We start from the raw sequence: 23,531 nt of genomic DNA on the forward strand, positions 1-23,531 counted from the left end.
AAAATTTCTTCTCTGACTCTTTAAATTGAGATAATTTCTTTGACTTGGACCCAAAAAAATGTTCTGCTATTGAAACCTGCCTAAGCTTGTCCATGGAGAACATTATTGTGAAAAATTCATTTAGCATTTCAGCTCTGGGCTTATCTCTTTAAATACTTCTTTTATAGCCCAAACGTTATAGAATGCCTATAAACTGTCTGGCACAATTCATCCTTCTGATGTGTTTAGAGCAAGTTTTATTATTCACTCTTATGCTTATCACAAGTTATTCGTCAAAATATTTTTGGCCAGCTTTATAAAGGTTTTATATTAAACGTATAAGAGTTTATGTTCTTTTCTGTTTTCCTCATTTCGACACAATTTCCACTTTTTGAAGACTGCCTGTTACTTCTAACAACTACTTTCACATTTCTGTTTTGTTATGCCAGCTTTCTGTGTGCGTGTGGTCCTTTTAAAGTCTTTTTTTGATAAGCAGTAAATGTTTGCTGTTAGTCTCTGGTACAGCATCTTGAAACAATCGGCATGCCACCTGCAAACTTTCCACTCCTTTGGCTGCTTCTTTGAATTTCTCCTTAATAGCCATGATTTGCATATTTCAATAATACATAATAGTCTAATAATATACAGCAGAGACATATGCTTTGATACTGCCTTTTGGTTCCTAGGCAAACCCTCATAACATAGGAATTTCTTTTTAATTACAATTCCTAATAACATCTGCACATTGTTAGTTTCTGCCAGAGTCCTGCTATGTTTCTTGGGGAATTTAACCAACTTGTCAATGAAATGAGATTCAACCAGGCCTCAGGTAAGACAGCACAGAGTGAGTGAATCCCTCTCCAGCAGGTCTGAATGCTGCTGAGTAGGTCAGCAGTGCTAGGACTGATGGGCTCCCCTCCTGGATTTTAGCTGCAAACTATTTGGTGAATATGTGCAAAAATTTTAGGAGAATCAGCAGTGCTGACAGCTGTGTTTTGGAGAGGTTTCTTTTGAAAACAAACAAATTAAAAGAATGTGAAATCAGAACTGACCACAGAGGTTTAACTGCAACAGAATTACATAGTGAAGTCTTGGGGGTTTTCTAAGGAAAATGAAATAATTTTGGTCCATCAACTCTTGCACTGCCCTTCAGTTGAGTCACACACAGATTTTACGACATTATTTTCTCTCCTCAATAACTTTCAAGGGCAGTAAAATTAATAACTCACGACACAGAAATTTAATACAAGAAGGCTGAGTGTGTGCTAGGAAGGGAAACGCAATTTCAGCTCGGCGCGAGTGCGGAATCACGACAATTGGCGCGTCTCGTCCTTGGCCAAGGCAGGGACAACATTTCCTTTTTCTCTCCTGCAGCGGCACCCGGTGGCACGATTTGGGAAGAGCCGGGGCCGAGCCGGGCGCTGGGAGCCGCTCGCACGTCAGAAAGGATTGCGACTTTTTGTGCTTCTCACAAGCTCACCGTGGCCACGACTCCTGAGCAATTTGGTTGCTGTTGCTATAGACATAGACTTTTTTCCATTTTAGTGCACTTATGTTCATTTTTCCCATGGCTTAGTCTTTCTTTAGACGTGCAATTATAACATTGAATTGTTATAGGAGAGTATGTGAAACCTTTTTTTTTTTTCTCATGGTAGTAACTAATTTTTTTTTTAATTCAACTAAAGGAAGCTGCATATTTTACTTTATAGGAGGAAATTCCAGTCATGCTGGAACTTCTGGAAAAAATAATTTGGTTTTTGGGGGCAAGAGCATGGCCTAAAGTTTTTTTTATCCTTCTGGTGGAAACAGGAAAGCAGGTGTTTGTCTTGCATGCTGTGGAGGAAAATGTATTACATGTCCAAGAGCAACTTACACCTGCCATCTTGTCTCTGCATGACTCTTACTCCAGATGTACAGCAGCAAACAAGAAGAGAGCCTGAAGAAGTCTCACGAGACCTATAAAGTCGGTAAAATGGCTTATGACCTCTTTTTTGTTCAATATTTCATGAAGTATAAAAAACCCAAAGCGCTGAGGTTTTCCATTTGATTTTCCATTTAAAAGACAGATCTTTTAAGAGTGTAAGGTTTATCACATCAGGGAAATGGGAAAAGTGTAATTCAGTTGAGATGTTTTTTCAGCTCAGGCTGTTTTCAGCTGTTTGGTTTGTTACTTTTATTTTTGAAACTCCAATTCCCATACCTGGCAAGGAAAGCTTGATATCTCTATCTCTCTCAAACATAAGAATAGAGAATACTCTCACCTCAGATTTCTGAGTAATCCTGATGTGAAAATAAAGCAAAACAAGCCTTGAAAATTTCTGGTATTCAATGTAAATAATTAGATAGGTGAGAGCATACAAATACAATGATACCACTTCAATCAAAGCTTTTGTTGTTCTGGTTAAAAATCTGAGTGATCAGACTAATCACATTATCTCCAAGCATTCTCACATTTAGAGACCCTGTTTTATTATCAGTCAAAATGCTGCAGGGAAGGAAATCAGCTTAAATCAACTTCTCTTTTAGATTAAGAGGTGAGCTGCTTCATCCTTTTTTAGTTTAATTCCTTTTATTTCCATTCCATTCGACATATATTTCGAACAGGATGTTCTGCTTTTGCCTCTTGTATTTGTAATGCTTTTGTACTCCTAATCCTTTTGTGGGCACTGCTCTGTGTGTTCTCTTCAGCCTAATTTAACCATAGTTTATATGGCTATAAGATAAAGATATTTTATACCTCACTAGTCAAGTGTAAACTATTACAGTAAATCGTGTTATTTTCACAAGTTTGGTAACAAGTGCTAGCTGGCATTATAAGTGTGGAAGTAACACTTTTATTTCCACATTCCTGCTTTCATCATTCACATTTATTTCTTCAGGGGAAGAAAGATACTTGATGTCACATTGAGGAGTGTCTCTCTGCACTATATTTAATTCCTGGGCTGGGAAAAGATATTGCCTAAATACAAAAGGTCACAATTAAACTCTGGGGTATAAAAGTACCACTCCCGATTTCTGTTTTCTTAAACCTTAACAGCATCTGACCATAACAGAATGGTGTCCTGAGGCCACAGGGAACATTTTCTCAAGTGCTGCTTAACTCTGTTTTTCTTTGTTTATCCTCAGTTCATTTCTCAGCTGCTACAGCAACCAGGAGAGGAGCTGTTGTGCCTGTACTTAGCTCTCGCTTGCACTGAGGCAATGTCCTAGTTCCACACTGATTTAGGTGGAAGCTGAGCAATTTCTACCCACATTTATACCTAGCTGTGTTTTCAGGCCAGAGAGGCATCTTCAAGTATGCAAAAAACAGACTGCAGATTTTAATTAGGAAAAGAAACAGAAGAGACTCTGTGCAAGGAAAAGGAATGCTTTTCAATCAGTTTTCTTCCTCATTCATGATAAAATCTCTTCAGCAAAAATTGGTAACACAAAAGGGACGAATGATATTTGTTGTCCAAAATGTGCTTCCCCGAACACCAATGAGCTTTTTCCTCTCTGCTTGCTAGATTCCTTTTCTTTTCCTACGAGCAACCAAGAGCTGACCACTCTTCAAGTGGAATATTTGCTCACTTTTGGGATCTTCCAGTATTGCTCATCACAAAACTTATGCCTATATTATTGGGAATATCTGAAGATTAAAAACAGTGCCAATGGGATTTGCTTCAGTGGGATATAGAGTACACAGGCTGTAGTCAGAGTGGAGGATAAATAGGATACAGACTGTTGTGTCACAACATTGTTTTTGTTCTTAAAACACTCTTTTAAGGATCAGACATTGCTGTATAAATATCGCTCAGAAAAGTATCTTCTTAAATACATTTTGGGAAAACCACTCATTAGATTAATATCCTTCTATTACTAAATTTCAAACAGCATGCTCCATCTTTTCAAAGGCTCTACAGCTCTGTTGTTCTCCAAACACAAAGAGAATGCAGTGACTAAAAAGCTATCAGACCGAAGCACAGACAGTGAATGCAGCATATTTGTAGGGTGCTTGGAGACAAATGAGATTTTGGCGTAGTGGTGACTCATTTAATTGCACAGCTATCACAAGATAATGTGATAGTATTAACATAAGTAACTATGTGCTGCAATTATTCCTCTCAGAGTGTTATATGCTAGCATTTATAACAGTGCTCACTGCTTCTAGCTCATAAAAAAAATCCTGAAAGTATTCTCATTGAGATTACTGTGCAAGCATTCTGAATAAGATATTAGGTTACGTGTGCCTGTGGCGCTGTTAGTGCCTCTGCCCAGCACAAGTGGCACTGGATGGCACAATTACTCTCAAAGGCAGGAGTGGCAGCTCAGGGCTTGGAGCTGCAGGGCTGTCACTGAAGACAGTGCCAGTCCAGAGAGGGGGAAGCCTTTAACCAGGCGTTCCCAAACTAGGGCACACCCCACTACTGATGCACAAGCGCTGCCAGAAGGGCAAAATGCCTCCCCCCTGCACACAGGGCCCCGAAAAGCCAGAAGAGACCACTGAAAAATAAATAAAGGATCACTCTTCATAGACCCATTAACTGAAGACAAGTGGCCAAACTGAACTGAGCAGAACTATTTGATTCTGGAAAGAAAATGGGTATGAGAAATGCATGCCTATAGTGACATTTGTTAAATTCGCATTCTCTGCTGATGTATGTTACTTCTGACCACAAAATTGCCCATGGTCCATAAAAATAGGCACAGTAAAGAACACCCAGGCAAATAATTTCTAAGCCCATGTGGTAGGAAAAGGGCCCTGGAAACTAATTTATTTTAAAAGTGATTGCGGTGGGAGTCAGCCTTATTTTGGCAATGTATACATTCAAATAATGTTTATTAAACTATGTTCATTTACTCCTTGAATTATGGTTGCCCTAAATGAGGTCTTCACCTTTCCAAAATGCCATCTGAATGGTGATATTACAAATTTAAACAATCAGTCATATGTAAATCAGAGTTAATAGAGCATCCCCTTTGGTAGTTGGACATGCATTATTCAGCTCTGGGTATCTTTTTTCCCCACAGGCTGAAGCCATGATTAAAATGTTACTTTAAAATAAATGTCTCCACAGAGACAAAGACAGATTTAAAACATAATGGATTCTCTCTCACCATGCTATTAAGGAAGAAAGTTACCTCAGCATAAAGATTTCATTACACCTCACCAAAGACTTCAGATACTCCACTGCGATCTTAAGATTTCACAAGGCCAAGATGGGTTAAAGCACAGACATCTTTAAAGAATATTGTTGTTCTTTCTTTCTTCTTTTTTTTTTTTTTAATACAGAGATGTGATATTTCCTGTGAAGATGGCTGTCAATGTACTTGCATGCCAATACTTTTTTTAAAACCACAGTCTATTATTTTTATAAAAGTGGCTGGTATGGTGTAAAGCCTTCAAGTCCAGTATGCATGGTACAGTTCAACATCAAGTTTTCTACTGCATCATATATTTAGGAGGTCATTGTGGTTCAGTGGGCACAGGGCCAGTTCCCTTCAGGAGAAACAGATGATTCAGAGCTCTGTGGTCACCACCACACAGTAGGTAGAGTTGGAAGAGGTAGGATTTGGACCAGATCTCTTTGGATCAAGACCTGTATTTCAGTACGTTCTGCACAAACAATAATGTATGTTCCAGCAGTGCTCCCCACGGACACTGCCTAGAGAGATGGTCCAAATAGACCACGATACAATTAACTAAGATCCAAGCAGCGGGAGTCTGAGGTTAAGCAGAAATGGCATCTCCATATGAACAGAGCCTGTCAGGTTTATGCACAGCTATTTTCCTTATCTAACCAAAGGAAAAGTAAGTCCATGGCCATATTCCTTCCATCTTTCACAGAACTTAGCTGCTCTTATATGCTACTAGACAACCACAAATAGATGACCCTGCCAGCCCTAGGAATTGCCTGTCCCAAATGGCAGACACTCCTTGGCTCTTTCCTCTCTGAAGAAGCTCATGCCTGCCCTATCACTTGAGTTTGCACTTCACTGACACTGATTCTTCTTCAGTATCAGAAGTCAAGGCCTGTCTCTCCAGATATCATCACTTCAAACAAGCCTAGATTAGAGCAAGAAAATGTGAGTATGACACTCTGCTGAAATATAATTCCTTGAAATCCAGGCTGCTGCCTAGGTCTTCTGGTAGTTCTTGCTGCAGTGAAATCATAGCAAATTCACCATGTCTGCAGTTTTGACATGAAATTATAACATAGCTGATTATTTAAGAATACTTTTTTTTTGTGCAATGGTCACACAGAAATTCTCTAGGACTGATCTTTAAAAACCCTAGCCTGTGACAGGATTGCTGGAGTCTGTAGAGCTCATATGTAACTTACCAAAATTACACAAAACCAAAGCAGTGTTAAAATAACTCACTTGCATTTGCCTTCACATCTCATAACCTGAAAACTCTGAAGAACAATCTTGAATTATTATTGGAGAAGTCCTTATTTTGTCCTCATAGCATATGGGATTAAATGATTCTATTGTGGTTTTTTTGAGCAGAAAGCTATGTAAAGAAAATTATCAGCCTCCAAAATAGCAAAGTTTAATAATAAAAGGCTTAGAATATTTGCAACTGTAAATAATTTGGTCAAATAAAGAACATAGAATACAGCTGTGTTTGGTTTTGTTTTTCATTCTTTATTAAATAGGAGATTTTCCATCTAATATTTGAAGTTAAAAGGCTATGAATGGAGCCAAGCTAATACATGTGATGATTTTTTAACTACTGAATATGCTTTTATCTGGGTTTGCTTTCTACTGGTTTCTGCCAGTGCCCTGATGAACAAAGGTACTGGCAAAGCATGGAACATTCTTACCTCAGAATGTAGGATTTGCACTTAGGTCTCACTTCCACTTAGAAGAGACAATACAAAACCACATGAATGATGCAGCCAGTCAAAATAAGCAAATCTCACTTCAAATATGTAAAACTTGCAGTGATCTGCAGATGAGGAGGCAATGAGAGCACCAGTGCGTGGCTTTGCTTTACAACCATTTATTTATATGCAGCAAATGTGTATGGGTGTGAAGACAAGAGCAGTGTTCAGCACTGTATAGTTGTAGAAATAGATCTGCAAAGAAAATGCATTAGCCAAAAAGTTAAGCTTCTGATGAAACACAGCTCAGTCCTCTACCCACAGCTACATTGCCAGGGATGTTGCAGAGGCCTGTGAGCAGGGCAGAAGTGGCCCCCCCACCACCCCAAATGAGGGAGAGACCCAGATTAGTTAGCCACGATGCAATTAGCAAACAGCATGCATGACATGACTGAAAGATGAGCAACGCGTGAGAGCAGAACAAATGGTCTGTGGGACAATATGGGGCAGCTGGGGAAGCAAGCCAGGACTTGGGGGCTGAGGCAGGTTGTGGCATCCCTCCTTCTGGGAGGGAAAAATGGATGGGACATAAAGGAAAGAGTGATAGGGGAACTGTAGTGAATGCACACAGATATCTGAATGTGAATACATTCTTTATTCATTTTGGTTAGCTGTAAAAGAAGAGTATGTCTAAAGATAAATGAGTATTGCTGTTATAAATTTTTTCTGACACACATTCTCTACCACGGCCGGAGAGAAAATGGATCAATAACCCTAAGTACTAATTTCCGGAGCTCCAACAAGACAGTCCTTTCAGGGCACTAAAAACTGCAACCAAGATTCTTTAACACTACCTAGAAATAATTTGCACTAATCTGATGCCTCCTAAAAATGACAAGGTTCTGTTTCCACTTACAAAATGGGAATTCTGCATGTTTGAGGTAACATGATTGACCAGCAACACCCTAATTCTCATCACATTTTGTTTTGCTGTAAATGTTGCTAAAAAAAAAAAAGTCAAGCAGTCTTCATCTGAAATTACATTAAAACCAAAATCTTCCATGTGTCAAAATTACTGACAGCACCAGCAGCCCAGCTGGATTCCTTCTGCTCCCAGAGGAAGATCAGAATTAGGATGAATTAGATCCCTTCCATACCATTATACCACTTTGCTTGTCTCAAAATGTGGAGGAAAACTGTTAACGCTGAGGCCAATTTGTTGTTTATGTCATCTATTTGCATACTTAATTAATGTAAATTACCAGCCGCTACAGAAGTTTCAGACAATGACAACAGTTACGCTCCAGTTTTTCAAGTTAAAACCTCCAGGAGGAAAACATGGCTGGTTTATATTCTCCCTACATCAATGACAGCAATTTTCAGGTTTTATTATTTGATTCTACTTTTGGAATTAAGAGCCAGGGAATAATTACTTAAGCAGGGAAAAAGAGATCATAATGAGGCTCGGGACTGGGCAGATGAGAATTACCAAAGGGAAACAGTCTTTTTTTCCCATAGAGCAAAATAAGTAGTAGTAGCTCTGGGCAGGACTTGGAAAACAGTACTGTACTGTGCTGTGCAAAGAAGCTGTTTCTGTGGTGTCGGCTTTTTCTGATTTTTTTTTCCCCCTCTCCTTTTCTGAAAACAGTATGATGTGAAAGAATTTCATAGTACTAAAACGATAATGGAAGTAGCGAGAGGGCTTTGCAAAACAAGCTCAGTGTGAGTGCCGCTAAAATGAAGCCTACAATGATTAGACTTCTGAATAATCAGGCAAACAGCCCATATTGTAACAAGCACTGTTTATGGGGCTGAAGCAAACACAGACAAGTTTGATTCACATGCCTCAGTGAGCGCAGAAACACTTGTAACAAGGAGCCTTGCAAAGCCAGCAATTAGGGCTATGGAAACAGTCTCTGCCCTAGCAAGATCACAAGCTCAGTGAGAGGTGGGAAGAGCTCAGCTCAGCTGGGATGCTCCAGAGAGACGGGCTCTCAGCTCCCAGATAGGCAACAATGGCAAAACCAGCCCCTGACTGGGACTCTGTTCCCTATACAGCTGCATCAGCAAAACATTGCCAAAAAATGTCTGAGCAGAAAGATAGAAAAATCAAGCAAAAAAAAAACCCTGTTAAAAAAAAAAAAAACAAAAAAAAAAAACAAAAACAAAAAAAAACAACACTATAAATTTTTGAGAATTTCTAAAACCACTGGAAAAGATATGATTTTGGTAAGCAGCTCTTTGTTGGCTTTATTACTAAAATGTAGTATAAGCAATTCCAGCTGCAGCAGCTGAGATAGTTTTCTGCTTGTCATAAACATGAATGCACAGGATTGCCTGGGTCTGAAAGTACCTCACAGATATATTTACTCTACATGAATATGATATTCCAAATGGATGGGTCTGCTCCAAAGACCCCAAGCCTTTTCATGCCATTATTTAGGCCAGTTGTGATCTTTACTATGATTCTCCAAGGGAGAAACTCACCCTGCTTCAAGTATGGATCACCGGGGTTTTGTGCTGCCCTCTAAGAAACCTCATCTAGGGGTAGGAGTGTCCAGCTGTCAGAGTTTTTTATTTTCCCATCAGTTTTCCTATCCAGAAAGACACCATACTCCTGGATTCAATTAAGGAGGTAGCCCTTTAACCACTATTGCTTCAGTGTTTGACTGCAACTTCCATGTCTGACAACAATGAGCAAAATGCTCATTTTCTCAGCCATGGAATTCATTGGCTGCAAATGATGTAGGATACTCTTTGAGCATCAGCATCTTTTTTATCACCTACTTTCTTATCCTTAACAGAAGAAACAATGGCAATGTCTGTAGCTTTTAGTTTTCTCCTTGTCTAAAGTGTAGTAATGTTGATCTGGTACTCAATGTCAGTTTTTTTTTCTACCAATTCCTTTTTTCCCTGAAGCCCCAGTGGCCCTGACATCCTAAGACCACTTTGCAGCCTATTTCTGAGCTCCTTACTGCTCCCAATTTGATGTCTTGTGTGAATCTGTCTGTATCAGAAATCACAAAACACAGGATGGTACAAACAGAGGTAGAGCAAAGAGACACCTACTCCTAGTTCCTTACTTTAACATCACTAAGTCCAAAAGGACTCGGAAATACAAAATGAATACAGATTACAGTTAGCTGGAAGATTCACCACTATTGTTTTTGCTTCAGCTTTGTCAAAGCAGCAGGGCCACAGACCCCATGGAGATGCTCTGCTGAGCGCCAGGCAATCTGTTGGTGTAATAAAGCTGATCACTGCATGTCAGAAGCTCATTTCCATGAGCTTGTTGTGTGGCCTTATCATACTTGTTTGCCACTTAGGGATGCTTCTGAAATTCAATAATTATTCATGAAATGCAATAAAATATTCTAAATACGTCCAAGTCAAATCAGACTGGTTTGCATTTTACTCACTTGAACTCTGGGGTTTTTTTCCACGTTACTGTGCTAGATTTCTCTGCTAGTCAAGACTTGTGTCTCTTTAAAATCATTACACTTTGATTCCTATTCCTTCTGTATATAATTAGACAAGAATTTGAAGATAAGCTTACAAACCCCTCTTGAATCCTAAAGCTTGTTCTCTTTCCAACTGTATCAGGTAGTTAAAGAAAAAAATAACCCCTACCTAACTTTGTAATTTTAAGAATTCTAAAATTTTTTAAATATGTATTTAAATGTATGTGTTTAAACTTTTAAAGAGTTCTTTGCTACAAAACCATCAGGAACTGTCAAGTGAAAATCAGAATGTTTAACTAATGTCCCTGAACTGTTACTGCTTTCTATGAAACTCCAAGGGCATAACAGTTTGCTTTCACATTAAGCATATTTCAAAAATAGTCAAAAATCAGTTCCTGCATGTAAGCTGTGTAAGATTAGGACTACTTTCTGAAAACGATATTGCCAGGAGATGGCATCTGCTATACATATTTGATGCTGCCAAAACAACAAAAATGTACAGGCTGCTGCAGAAGAAAGCAGATGCATAATTGATTTCACTCACTCTCTGTTCCAGGGTCTAGAGATTGGAGGATAGGTCCCTTATATAATGACACTCAGTTACTCCAATGAAAGCAGAATGTAGCCTTAATTTAAGTACAATCACAAGGAAAAAACAACTTTTTGTTGCACAGTAAGTGTGTATTACAGAACTATCATTTCCTCTTACTCATGATTATTCACAATTGACGCAGTTCCACTTAGAATTTTATGTTTGCATCGTCTTTCCCACAAATTGAAATGATGTGTTTGTTCTCAACACCAAAAACTTCAACAGGAATATTTTGCCTTCTTCAGTAAAGCAGGTGGCTTATTTAAAACTGAAACTTTGAATTCTTAAATATTAGGATTTTGCCTTTTCCTCTTTTTTTCCCTTTCTGCCCATTCTCTAGGTCAGAAAATCTTTAGTTTTCACTTTTCTGTAGCATTTTGAAACATTTATTGCTTCATAGCAATCATAGTGAGAAAAAGGAGATGGAAATTAAAAAAAATTCAGAAACCTAGGCACTATTTGTCTCGTCTCTTAGTCACACAAAAGAAGTGGGGAATTCTCTAGAATGGATCTTTCTATGTCCATAGACTCAATTATCCCCACGGGCTGGTGGTGATTATGGATCTTCATAAAAACATTCCCACCTTAGCACTCATTTTTTACAAATGTTCAGGATATCCTTAAATTTTGTGACAGAAGTTTTTATTGTAAAGTAGGACAAATTTCCTGTGTCTGGAGAAGTCTGAGTCAGCAGGGGGGCAGAAGTTCCAGGACATCAGCATCTGTGAAACCTGAAGTGAAGCTACAGTAATTAATGATGTCCCTGTTCACTTGCATATGTCTTGCATACTGGCAAGAGTTTTCAGTAAAACAGAGGGCTATGGGCAGGTCAGAAGGCTTTGGAAAATATGATTTGTGCTAAGTGCTATCAGGAGAACAGGAACCATAAGTAAGTCCTTTGGGAATACCTTAAGACCTGTGAGGTTTTTCTTGCAGAGATTCAAATGCTTGAATGCTTAACTTCATGCCTTTCTGGGAAGTAGAAAGGCATTGTCCACTTCTAAAATTTTTAACCTATTATTTCTCAACATAAGTGTTTCATACAGAATTATTTTCAGAGAAGGATAACAAATCCTGGTGGGGAGAAAGAAAGACTTTCAGGGACCTCTTTGGACAGTTATTATTTAGACAGACAATTATGTGCCAAGAAGTGCAAGGCCTGGAAGGACCTGTTAAACCGAAGGCTCCAGAATAGAGGCAAGGTAAGATCTCTTTGCCAGATGAGACTTTTTTTAAAATGAGAGGAACCTACAAGAAATGCTTGTTTGCAGCTTCCTGTGGTTGCTCTCCAAAATCAGCAACTCCATCTCCCCACTTCCAAACTATTGCTCTCCCAACTCCAGATGCTAGATTTTGCCCTCTAAATTACTGCTCTCTCCAGGAATCTGCAATCTCTACATGTATTCTTGGTTTCTCTATAGTCTAAGATTTTATGTGACTCCTTAGATTTACTGGGTTTTAGCACTACTGTTTAGAAAAGTTTTGTAAAATCAGAATTCGTATCCTGTTGTGTTTTCATTCAAATATTAATTCATTCCTTTTAAGTCACAACTTCTAGATGCTGGCATTTTCTCACCATATTAGGAAAATTACTTCAATGAAAAAAACCTCAGGCTCTTTTTAATGCAAGGAAAATCTGTGAACTAACAGTCAAAAGAGTTTTCATTAAAATCCATGTAGATTAAAAGGCTAAAACATTCAAATTAGTAGACAAGGCAATCTTCCTAGGGGGAAAACAACAAGGCAAACATTGATGCTCTGAACAGCACACAAAAATGAGAAAACATTGGAGGTTTAATTCTGACAATGTACCGAAAATAAACTAGCTCAAAATGTCAAATAGTGAACAAACTTCCCTTTCAAGCACTTCACTAAAACACGCCATAGGCCTAGATACAGGATGAGAAGAGTACAGAGCACTGAGGTGTGCAGTTCAACACCCTGGAAAGAAGGTCTCATATGCAATTCCTACCTGACACTACCCAAGATCAACAGCCAATTAGCAATAAGGCCAGAGAAATAGTTTAGCTACTTTGGTTTCCTATCCCCCAAGCTTTTTGTTCAATCACAGTTACGTCTCAGCCCAGTGGTATTTTGTGTTTATCTCTTCCCATTTCATGCCTTCGAGCATTTTTTACAGCATCTATAGGTAGTACCTGTCTGTTATTTCCACTTTGCCCATGGAGAAATTGAAGATATTTGTCTCAAACAACAGAACTGCTCATGAACAGCTCAAAAAGTAACACTAAATTCCCACTTACAGTTGACTAACAGGTGCGGATTAAATGATCATTGATACAGGTAGGAATCTTGGCACAGACCTGCTATTTTTTATTGTGGCAACAAGTGCAAATATCAGAGCAAATTCTTTTACCTTTTTTTTAAAGTATAAATCTGTATCCAGGTACTCCTCTTTGGGTCTGAGGACCAATCTCCTTAAGAAAACCTGTTCCCGAAGCTCCCATATAAGGGAATTTTTAATCAGTAACTTAATCTCAAGCACTAATCAGGATACTTATTTGATAATTGATTATTAAAACTATAACTACATCTTTATTGTCATTATAATTGAGGGTTTAATTCTATAGCAAACAGACATACAATTTGCATGTGCATAAAACTCAGTGGGTGCTCTTTTAAAAGTCAACTAAATTTAATATACTTAACAAAAACTAGGTTATTAAATACAAATTAAAGCTGGAGACCACAAACTGTAATGTCACCCTGTTTTATACTCTTGGGTTACTGCAACAAGGATCATTTTTCAAAACAAGTTCACAAGACTTTTAAACAACCATCCCAGCATGTGATGGGGAAATAAGAACACCAGAGTGATAATCACTGTGCAACTTATTAGTAAAGCTCTGTGGAGAAGCTCACTTATAGCTGTAATAAACCAAATTTGCTTCTTGGAGACACTGGTGCAGCTAGCTCCATGCTTCAGGACCTCCCTATAGAATAACAGATTTTTAAATAAAGAAAATCTACATATATTTGGAGTATTAGAGTTTATTACTTGGTAAGAGGGAAGATCCTGTCATGGATTAATGTCAAATTAAATATTAATATCTAAAAAATATCAGGAATAAATTACAAATGCCCAGTAGAGGAAGGCTACATATGAGATCTGTACTATACATAAATTATTTGCAAACCATTGTAAATCTGAAATGAATAAAAATGCAGATGATTCTGCTTTATTCAAAGTAGCTAATCCTAAATGTGAGCATGAAAGTTATAGAAAAGATTTTGCAGTCCTGAGTGACTGGAGAACAACACTGCCAAAGAATCATTTCTGTTTCTGATAAGATCAGAACAAGCGGGCATGGAATGAAATTATCAGGCAACCAACAGAACACAAAGTGAAGTGCTTTTTCATAAAGGATGAAAGAAAAATGTGGAATCCCATGCTACAGTAAAATCCAGACAGCAAAAATACAAAAGGTGTTGAAGAGGAGTTTTTGAAATTATGGAAGGTAAGCATTTTAATAAATAATAGATGTGATAGTCCAACCCAATCCTGAATCGTTTATGCTAGTAGGAAGTAGCAGGATTTTTATGAAATACTAGATTATGAAATAAACTGAGTAAACTTCAGATACAAGACTCAAGGCACCCATCTCTACTTTGCTGAAAGTGTTTGAACCTGACACCATACCAGACCTGGGACTGGGCCAAATTTCCTCCAAAATTACACAATGGACATGCTTTTTGCTTACAATGCAAAGCAAATCAGCACTTCCCCTATTCACCGTTGGCTTTGAGTGTAAAAGGCCAAACACTTTACATTTGTTTATTAATAAAGCATCTCATACACCCCAAAATGCCCATATTCCTCTTACACCCCACAGATGAAGTAAAGGTAGATGCTCCAGATCACCATCCTGCACTGCAGAGGCTGCAGCAATGGATCCTATTTAACAACCTAAGTTAGAGACCAAGCTGCACAGGAGCTAAAGCAGATTAACTAACATCAGACTCCTAAATCCCAGGAGCCTAAAAATAGCATTCTGTATGTTTGCTTTTCACAGTCACATAAAATACGCATTGGTTTTCATTTACTTGAACTTGGGTAGGATTTTATGCTAAGAGGCTGCTTGCTTCCTGAAACAGCCTCTGGTTTGAATCACAGGGGCCTTTTTTCCTCTCAGTTGATGTTTTTGGGGCCTTCATTATTGTTTCCATTCCAGTCTCAGATGTGCTGCAGAGAGGTAAGTTGCTGCAGTCTCTCCTTTGTGCAGGGGGCTGTGTGCAGCAGCCTCTGCAGTAGAGGTGTCCCATGAGCTCACCCCCTGAGAGGAGCTTCTTGCCTGTCCTGGGACCATGACCTGGGGTCTCTCCTGGGGTCTCTCCCTGTCACACAGCTGCACGTGTGCCATGCTGTCCTCTGAGCCATCACACTGGCCTGTGGGGCGGCTTTTAAAGCGAGAGCGTTGTGCAAACCTGGCATGTGACACACTCAGAAAGCTATAATTTTCATATTGTATCTTCTTACCAATTGTAAATCAGTCATTTTAAGGATGCTTTCCATTCTTGCTTCCCTTCAGGCATCTCTTATTTCTCTCTGGAAAAAGAAAAGATGTAGTTTATGGCTAACTGCAGGACTGAAATGACATATATAATAGCAACAGCAGGCAACAAATGTGTCCCTAAAGTGCCAATATGGTGCCTTTTGTTTTGTTTTAAGACTTTGGAGTGATAGACAATTTGTCTTTTCAAGCTGCTATTTGAATAGTTACAGGGAATTTAGAAGACAGTGTTATGCATGTTCAGTAATAAGGACTGCATAGTCTGACTTAGGCCCTTTGAAAACTGAATGATAGGAAAAAACAATCAGGAGGACAAAATACTGATTATTATGCATAGGGTTATTAGCAATAAAGCTTAATAGTAGTGTTCAGGTTTGTTTTTGGTTTTGTTTTTTTTTAATTTCCATGCAGTCTTTTGTTTTCAGTTAAAAAAGACAAAACAAAAACTTTCTGATCACCAGAAATTTTTACACAAAATTGAACTCTGGCCCCTTTGTGGGAATAAACAAAGCCTGCATGGAACATGTTTGCTATAAGAAAAAGCGTTGTTTTTTTATTCAAATATAATGGTTTACCTATATGAGAAACTCAAACTCCCCTGTGTAACTATTTAAAGGAGTCACATTGCCACTCTATCCACATGAGTAATCCAGCTTGCATCTCTCTGAAGGGATGCCAAGGACAAAATATGTCCCTGACCATGTCTAGGTGCCCAGACAGGTACAGCACAATCTCCTTGTCACACAGAGGACAAACACCATTCCAGGTGCAGGAATGCAGCAGGACAGGAGATATGGAAGCAACGGTGTGTCTGGAGCTTTTCAGTTCTCTTTCACTCAGACTGAACTCTCACAGCACCTTGCAGGGGCAGGTGCATGGAAGAGGAAAAGGATAGGGGATGAGACAGCTGAGCACCTGCAGCAGTCACTGGCTTCAGCTGCAGTTCTGTGAGCTCACATTTCTAAAACCACTGTGCCAGGAAAACTGATGCCACAATGCAGATCTTGGTGTTGAGTGATCTGAAGAAGGAATCTCTGTCTGAATACCTGCTGGTTAAGAATTTAAGGGTGAGAAACAACAGGCACCCAACAGAGATCCCCTGGCATGGGGATGGGGCAAGAGGTGCTCTGAGCATCATCAGTAGCTGCCAGCTGAGAGCCACCCACCCATGTCTTTGTGGGTCTAGCTCATTATTCACTTGGCAGCTCCTCTGCTTCTTTCTTCCCTTCTGCCAATGACTTCAATTTCACTTTTCTCGCTGTATCATTTACTTTCCCTCTCTCTCTTTCCCTCTCCCTTTTTTAAAACTTCTGTGATGTCTCCTTATACTTCCCTTTGCTTATTGAAAGGAAAACCTGGGATGATCATGCCAGTATATTATTTGATCTTTTGAAACATTTACCAAAATTTCAGCACCGTCGTGGGTGACATTTTATCAAAATTATTTAGTAAGATGATTTGTTTCTCTTTCTAAATGTGTTCTTAAGGGGACAAATCTCATTTAACAAAACAGAAAAATTAAAATTAAAGCAATAAAATCTATATTAAAACCTCATTGAAATTAATCCCTGAATAGAACATTTTCTAGGTAAGATCATTCCAACTTTTGTCATTATTCTCTATGTTTTCCTAAACTAAAATACACTAAGGTGTGATTGATGTTAAGAATATAGATCAGTATTATTAGATGAAAATTATTTAGGTAGATTATATGTTATCCTTGTGCTGGGGGTGCTATAATGAGAGAAATTAAGGTTAAGGATTACAATGACACATTTTAAGGATGAAAATGCCTGTCCTCCCTTGCTTTCACAATGCCATTGAATGTCTACCATAAAAATACTTCTGTATGCAGTCCTAAATTAGACTAAACTGTCATTTCAAAGCAGATTACATTCTAATTATTTATGATTATTTTTTCAATATAAAAGCTGTGTTTATTTTCTGAATTTTCCTATTCTCACATTGCTAGTGGGGGGAGCTGAAAACCCACCAGAGATCAGTTTGTCTCTCCCGGATCTCTGCTCTTTTCAGATAGGTGGGGTGAGTGTCTGGCTGCCACAGGGCCACAGGCAACAAGGCAGCAGGGGACCAAGTGTCTCCAGCTGAGGGCAAAGAGCAGGAGCTCCTCTCGTGGTTGCCATGGCAGCCAGAGCCATCCCCACACCAGGCTCCGGTGGGGGGCACACCGTGATTCCACACCCTGCCTTCCACTTGCCTCTCATCCAGTGGTGCCCTGCTTGCTTGAGGTGCAACTGACAGAAATCAGCCTCCCCTTAAAGCTGCCGTGGGTCTTGTGCTTCCATTCCAATTCCACAGTGTGTACCATGGTGTGCAATGTATTCTGTGTTTACTACTGGAATGAGGTTCAAGCATTTCCAGTACCCACGTTCAGTACAAACTGTGTTGCCAGTGGTTTTACAAGGCTTGGCTATGATCCTGAGCAAACTCTTTTTCCTTAAAACTACTTCACTAGATTCCATCATGATCCCTTATTTTGCTCAAGCTTTCTCACAGGCTCAGGGAGTTGATAATGACATTCTGGCATAAATACATTGCTAATGTGCTAATCCTTTGCTGGAGTTTCACACAAGAGTGTAAACTGTTTTTACTGACCTTTCTGAGATAAATAAGTGACTGCAAAATATGGTAGCATCAGAATTCCTGGAATTGTTCTGTTTTCTGTATAAATGTACCAGTAGTCACTTGCTTAGTTTGTAGGCTGTGCACTGCCTCGTGCATAAGAAATCACCGAAATATTAATGTAAAACTACTGCTGTCTCTCTTAGTGCATTACCATCACATTATGAAGCTTTCAATTGATGATCTTTCTCATGTTCTTAGACAACCTTGACCTTCAGTTTTTAGTGAGGTGAATAATATTACATCACATCTAAAGAGAACAGTGTAATCATCTTTTCTATTTGCAGCCAAAGACAGTCAACACTATTTGATACAATCAGCATGTGTCTTGATACTGAAGGCACATGGTGACAAGTCTAACTGAATGTAGTTATTTGGCTGTCATGAAATGCACCTTATGGTGATAAACTTCAGCCATAAAATTGGAAGACTATCACATAAACATGTTTCATGAAGAAATACACTAACAGAATTCACTGCTGGTTTATAGTTGGAAAACCGTGCTCTATTTATTATGCTGCAATTTTTACAGTAAGCCAGGTTCCAAAGCTCATTACATTTTACAATGAAGTAATTACGGGGTGTTGATTCTTCTCCTTCAACCAACAGGTCTATCTAATTAGTGTACAATAAACTGAAATACCCCAATTAAGGATGTGTGAAAGGATACTAAGAGTGGATGCAGCTTCAGTGTACTTTAGAGACAAGGGGAACTGCCCAGCTAGACCCCCACCACGTGCCTGGGTCAGGCACCTCACAGGGCATTGCTCATGGGGAAACCTCCTCTGCCTTTGCCCCCTCTCCTCTGCAAATGTGTCCTAGTGCAGACACTACAATAACCATATCAAGGCAGTTCAGATTTGTATGCATTAAATCTTGAACTTGATACAAAACCTGCATTTTCTTTTCATTACTTATCAGGCATTTTATCTTTTAGATAAATTTCTTCTTCCTGTAATCTTAAAGGATATGGTGTTCATAACACTTACTGAAGGTTAAGCTATAAAACCCCCCAAAACAATAGCTTCAATAAACTCAGAAACATTGTCTTATCTTCAGCATAAGTCAACCTCACTGCAGTGCAATGTTTTTAGCTTGGCATTTTATTGGTTATGGAAGATGTTCTGAGACACAAGGAGTCTCAGTCCTGCTGGAAGTAAAAAAGAATTTGAGACTTACCCTCCATTTCTGCTTTAGAAGATCCCCACTGTGAGTTTGAATGGATGCCTGTGAATAATATTTAAAATATGGGGTCACTCTTCTACTGAATTAACCAGTAGCAGGATGTGGGTATTACTGTGCTTATAAAACATTCACCCAAAGAAAATTACTTTATCTAAGAGAGGCTGTGATCGTGGGGTGTTCTTAGACTGCCCAGGTAAACAGTGGAGCACAAATGGTATTTCAGGAGTATTCTCAAAGCAAGAGGTTTCTTGGTACATATTTCCCCTGTTCCACCTTGAAATGTGTAAATTGGACGGCATGGAGAGGTGCCCTGGAATGGCAGAAAGAGAAAAGGATTGATGAAAGGTATGCTTTAACTATTCAAGAAGAAAAGCAGCCCCCTTTGGGCCATTGCAACTCAGAAAAAAAATGTAAACTACATAAATCTCAGCTGCAGTTCACATATCTGCTAGAAGAAGAGGAAATAATTAAAATAGTCCTGATTTTATTTTTTTTTTAGATCAGAAAGGTTAGCCTTCTCTCAAAATTATTTAATCTTTTCAGACCTCTTGCAGCCATTCACGACATTAGACAGCCTTATAATGATAAAGATAAAATTAATGTCTCACTTTTATGTAAGACTTATCAGGCCAACATTAATCATTACTTGGTTAATTCAGCAGACAAAGAAAAATAATCACCAAGACTCAAAGAAATAAGGAATGTTTTTACAGGCCCATTACATCTACACATTTACTAACCTTGCTAGAGTTACTGAAGCTCAGCAGAGGTGATTAATACAACTAAAATGATATTATTCTTTGCTAAAAAAAAGCAGATTCTACTAGATGAAGTAAAGTTTCTGATTTAGAGAGGCCAAGCAGGGGCTTTTGTGGTCAAGTTAGGAGAAAACTGAATCGTTCGCAATAAACTGGAAAATTTAAAGAATTCTGATGAAGAACTGATTAAAAGAAGGTAATTTCAAGATTTCTAAGAAGACTATTTTTCTTCCTTTCTTCCTTTCCTTTTTTAATTGATTAATTTCCTGATATTCATTGAATCATAAAACAGTTTGGATTGGAAGGGATCTTTTAAAGGTCATCTAGTCCAGCCCTCCTACAATGAACAGGATCATTCTCAAGTAGACCAGATTGCTCAGAGCCCCATCCAACCAAACCCTGATGGTTTCCACACCTCTCTGGGCAACCTGTTCAAAGAGCATTTTACCATACTTTTTGTAAAAACCTTCTTCCCTATACCCCACCTAAATACACCCTCTTTTAGATCAAAACCATTGCCCAGTTCAAAACTATTGCAACAGGCCTTTATAAAAACTTTTTCACCCTCCCTTTCTCACAGGCCCCTTTAGGTACTGAAAGGCAGCAATGAGTTTGCCTGGAGCCTTCTCTTCTCCAGGCTGAACAACCCCAACCCCCTCATCCTGTCTTACCTTGTCCCTGAGGGCAGTTTCCCAGGAGGCAGAAGAATAACTAGAATATGCATCCATTCTGAGATGCTGTTTTTCCTTTTGTCTGCCCATACTTGGAAAAATTTGTATCAGTTTACATTTTAAAAAAATAGAAAATCAGAAATGCCATTGTTCAAAAAGTAGGCAAAACTGGCAGTTTCATTTGTGTCCTATAACATACAACAACAAAAAACTTAGATGGGAAAATTGTATGAAAAATTACAGTACAAGACAGTCTGACTATAGATAAGAGTTTTAGAAATATGAGATTGCTCTAATAGAACTGGCTATATTCACATGAAGAAAGTAATTAGAAAATGACAGATAAACATCAGGGCAGAGATCACTGGGGAATTATGATAAATTTCTTGTTCCTCTGATCATTAATCAAGAGATATAGGTGTTGTTGATCTCCTGAGATAGGGGAATCCTGGATTTCTATCTCTGCTCCACGAATTATTTATGTTCTCGTGTTATCCACCTTTCAGTTCTATGGTAGATTTGAAGCATTCCATTTAGTTAGTTAGAACAAATGAAATGCTAAGAGATTAAAAAAATACACAGAAATTAGAACAGTAGATGGACAAGGCAGCATAAGACCCTGTATCTGGCAAAGGAATATTTTAAGCAGCAGAAAGTATTTTTCATACAGGCCCTACTGCACCTGTGTAAAAGGCTTAACCAGGTAATAACACAGCAGGCTGACCATTTGGTAGGATTTCTTCAAAGTGGGCTTTAGAATTTTAGACAGAATTTTGAATTTTGGCTTTCAATTATACTCAGTCCTAGGGGAATTAATTATAAATATGAAATAAGTGTACATTAACAGATAGGTCAGGACACAGTTTGAACCTTTTAAATATAAGATTTTAAGATTGCTGCAGTCTAGACCTGATTAGAGATGAAAAACAAGTAAGATTAAATGACCAGATCCCATCACAGTGGTGGATTAATTGCCCCAGGTGTTCCTTATGATGTGCCATGATGTTTAATGAGTTCATTAATGACTTGGAAAGGTGGAAGGATAGCATTTCAACAAAGTCTGTTGAGGGGACTAATTTGTATACCTGTATAGGACCTGAGGGGAATGTAGAGAATATTAAAAACACTTATATTAAGATAGGTGAAAAGTCAGAGTGATAACAAAGAACATCAAAATCCAGCTGCAAAGAAAAATAATCTGTTGATCCTGGAAAGCTTTAAGCTGATTATATCATCTAAAGGAGACCCAGGACTTCACTGTACACAGACCGATGTGCAACTGCAGCTGAAAAAGCAAATCAGCTGTGGGACTGTGCAATCATGAATGTGGAGGGCAGTGGAGTGCTACAGGAACAGAGATGTAACACAGTGGGCCGTGTGTCACCCAGCCTCCATGTGGTTGCTGAGGGGGAAAGAAAAGAATCTCCCTAGAGATGATAAAAGTTGCTCTCTCTGCATGAGTCTGTACAATACTGTGTGTTCTGGAGCAAGCAGTCAGGGACCCACAGCTTGAGCTTGTTTGTAAAGTGAAGGAGCCTTTTGGTGCAAGCAAGCAGCAGAAAACTCAACACCTTTTCAGTATTTCAGGTGTGAAATTCGCTACCATTAGAAATCATTGAGACTAAGAACTCAGAAAGAGAAAAAAGGACTGAACAATCATATGGATATCCAGACTATATAGACCTCTCATAAATAGTGTTTTTTAAAAATGGTAAATAGCCATCACGTAGCACTGACTGGCTGTGAAGTTTGTATAACTTCCTCTGAAGCTCAGGGTGCTGGATGTATTATTTGGACAGCAGAACTTGAAGATAACTTACATTTCTGAGCCCAATACAGAAAAAATATTTATAGTCCTCCCATAACATATTAATAAAGACAACAAATGTATACCAAGATAATCTTCAGAATTACTGACCTGATCTCTAAAAATCCACTTATTTGCTTATGCCTATGTAAACTCAGACAATCCCAAACAGAACACTACCCTTCCTCAACAGAAATCCCTCTGAAATGTCAGTTCAGTTGAAAGCTGAGACATGTAACGTTTTCTTTTCTGATTTCATGTTTTCTGTATTTATATCTTGTCAAGGACCATCCCTTTCCCCCATCAATGTCAACATTTGACAAAATACAAAAAAGTGCTTTGGAATAGTAATTAAAAAACCATCCCTGCATAACCCTGTCCTGATGTGAGTAGACATTTGTATGACTTCCAGCCTCACAACCTCCTCCTTAAGCACTCACCAGTAGTTCCAGGAGGCAGCCAGCCACCAGGTCTCCTCACAAAACTTACAGCTGGCTCAGAGAGAAACACTGATAGAGAAATCTTGGCATATTCTGGTCTTTCCTATAAGGGGGTGTGCTAATGTGCTCAACATTAACCAATTAACACTTCTATGCGTGTGAGAGCAGGGGAGTGTTGGCCTTGAGGGAGGCAGAGGAGCAGTGGCTCCTGAGGGGAAAGGCACAGTATGTCACCTCTCCTCCCAGCCACAGCCTGAGTGTGGCATTGCCATGCTTCCAAATCTGAATAAGGGTTTCCAGCGCCAGTACGTCCCATGAACACTGAGGTGAGGAGAGAGGGTAGTGTTGGGGGAGTTGTATTTCCTCAGAATCGTGCTTTGTTATGGTTTTTGACATAGCTACTTCCTTAAGTGGCTCCAACCTGTCAGAATGCTGAAAATGTCTTCTGTTTTCATCTCAGGGAAAAATGCACAGCTGAATCTAGGAACAGCTACATAAGTGATGTTGGATTCTATGATCTGAGCCCCAAAAGGTCTTAAGCAGTCAGATTTATTGTCTATCCAATTTTATGACTCTTAGTTGTATTTATTCTCTGATGTTTACCATCAAATGTCTCTACGTGAGCTTTGGTTTGTAGGCTTTCATATTGCTAAATCA

The sequence above is a fragment of the Molothrus ater genome, chromosome 1 (genome assembly GCF_012460135.2).
Source record: "Molothrus ater isolate BHLD 08-10-18 breed brown headed cowbird chromosome 1, BPBGC_Mater_1.1, whole genome shotgun sequence".
NCBI classification, from domain to species: domain Eukaryota; kingdom Metazoa; phylum Chordata; class Aves; order Passeriformes; family Icteridae; genus Molothrus; species Molothrus ater.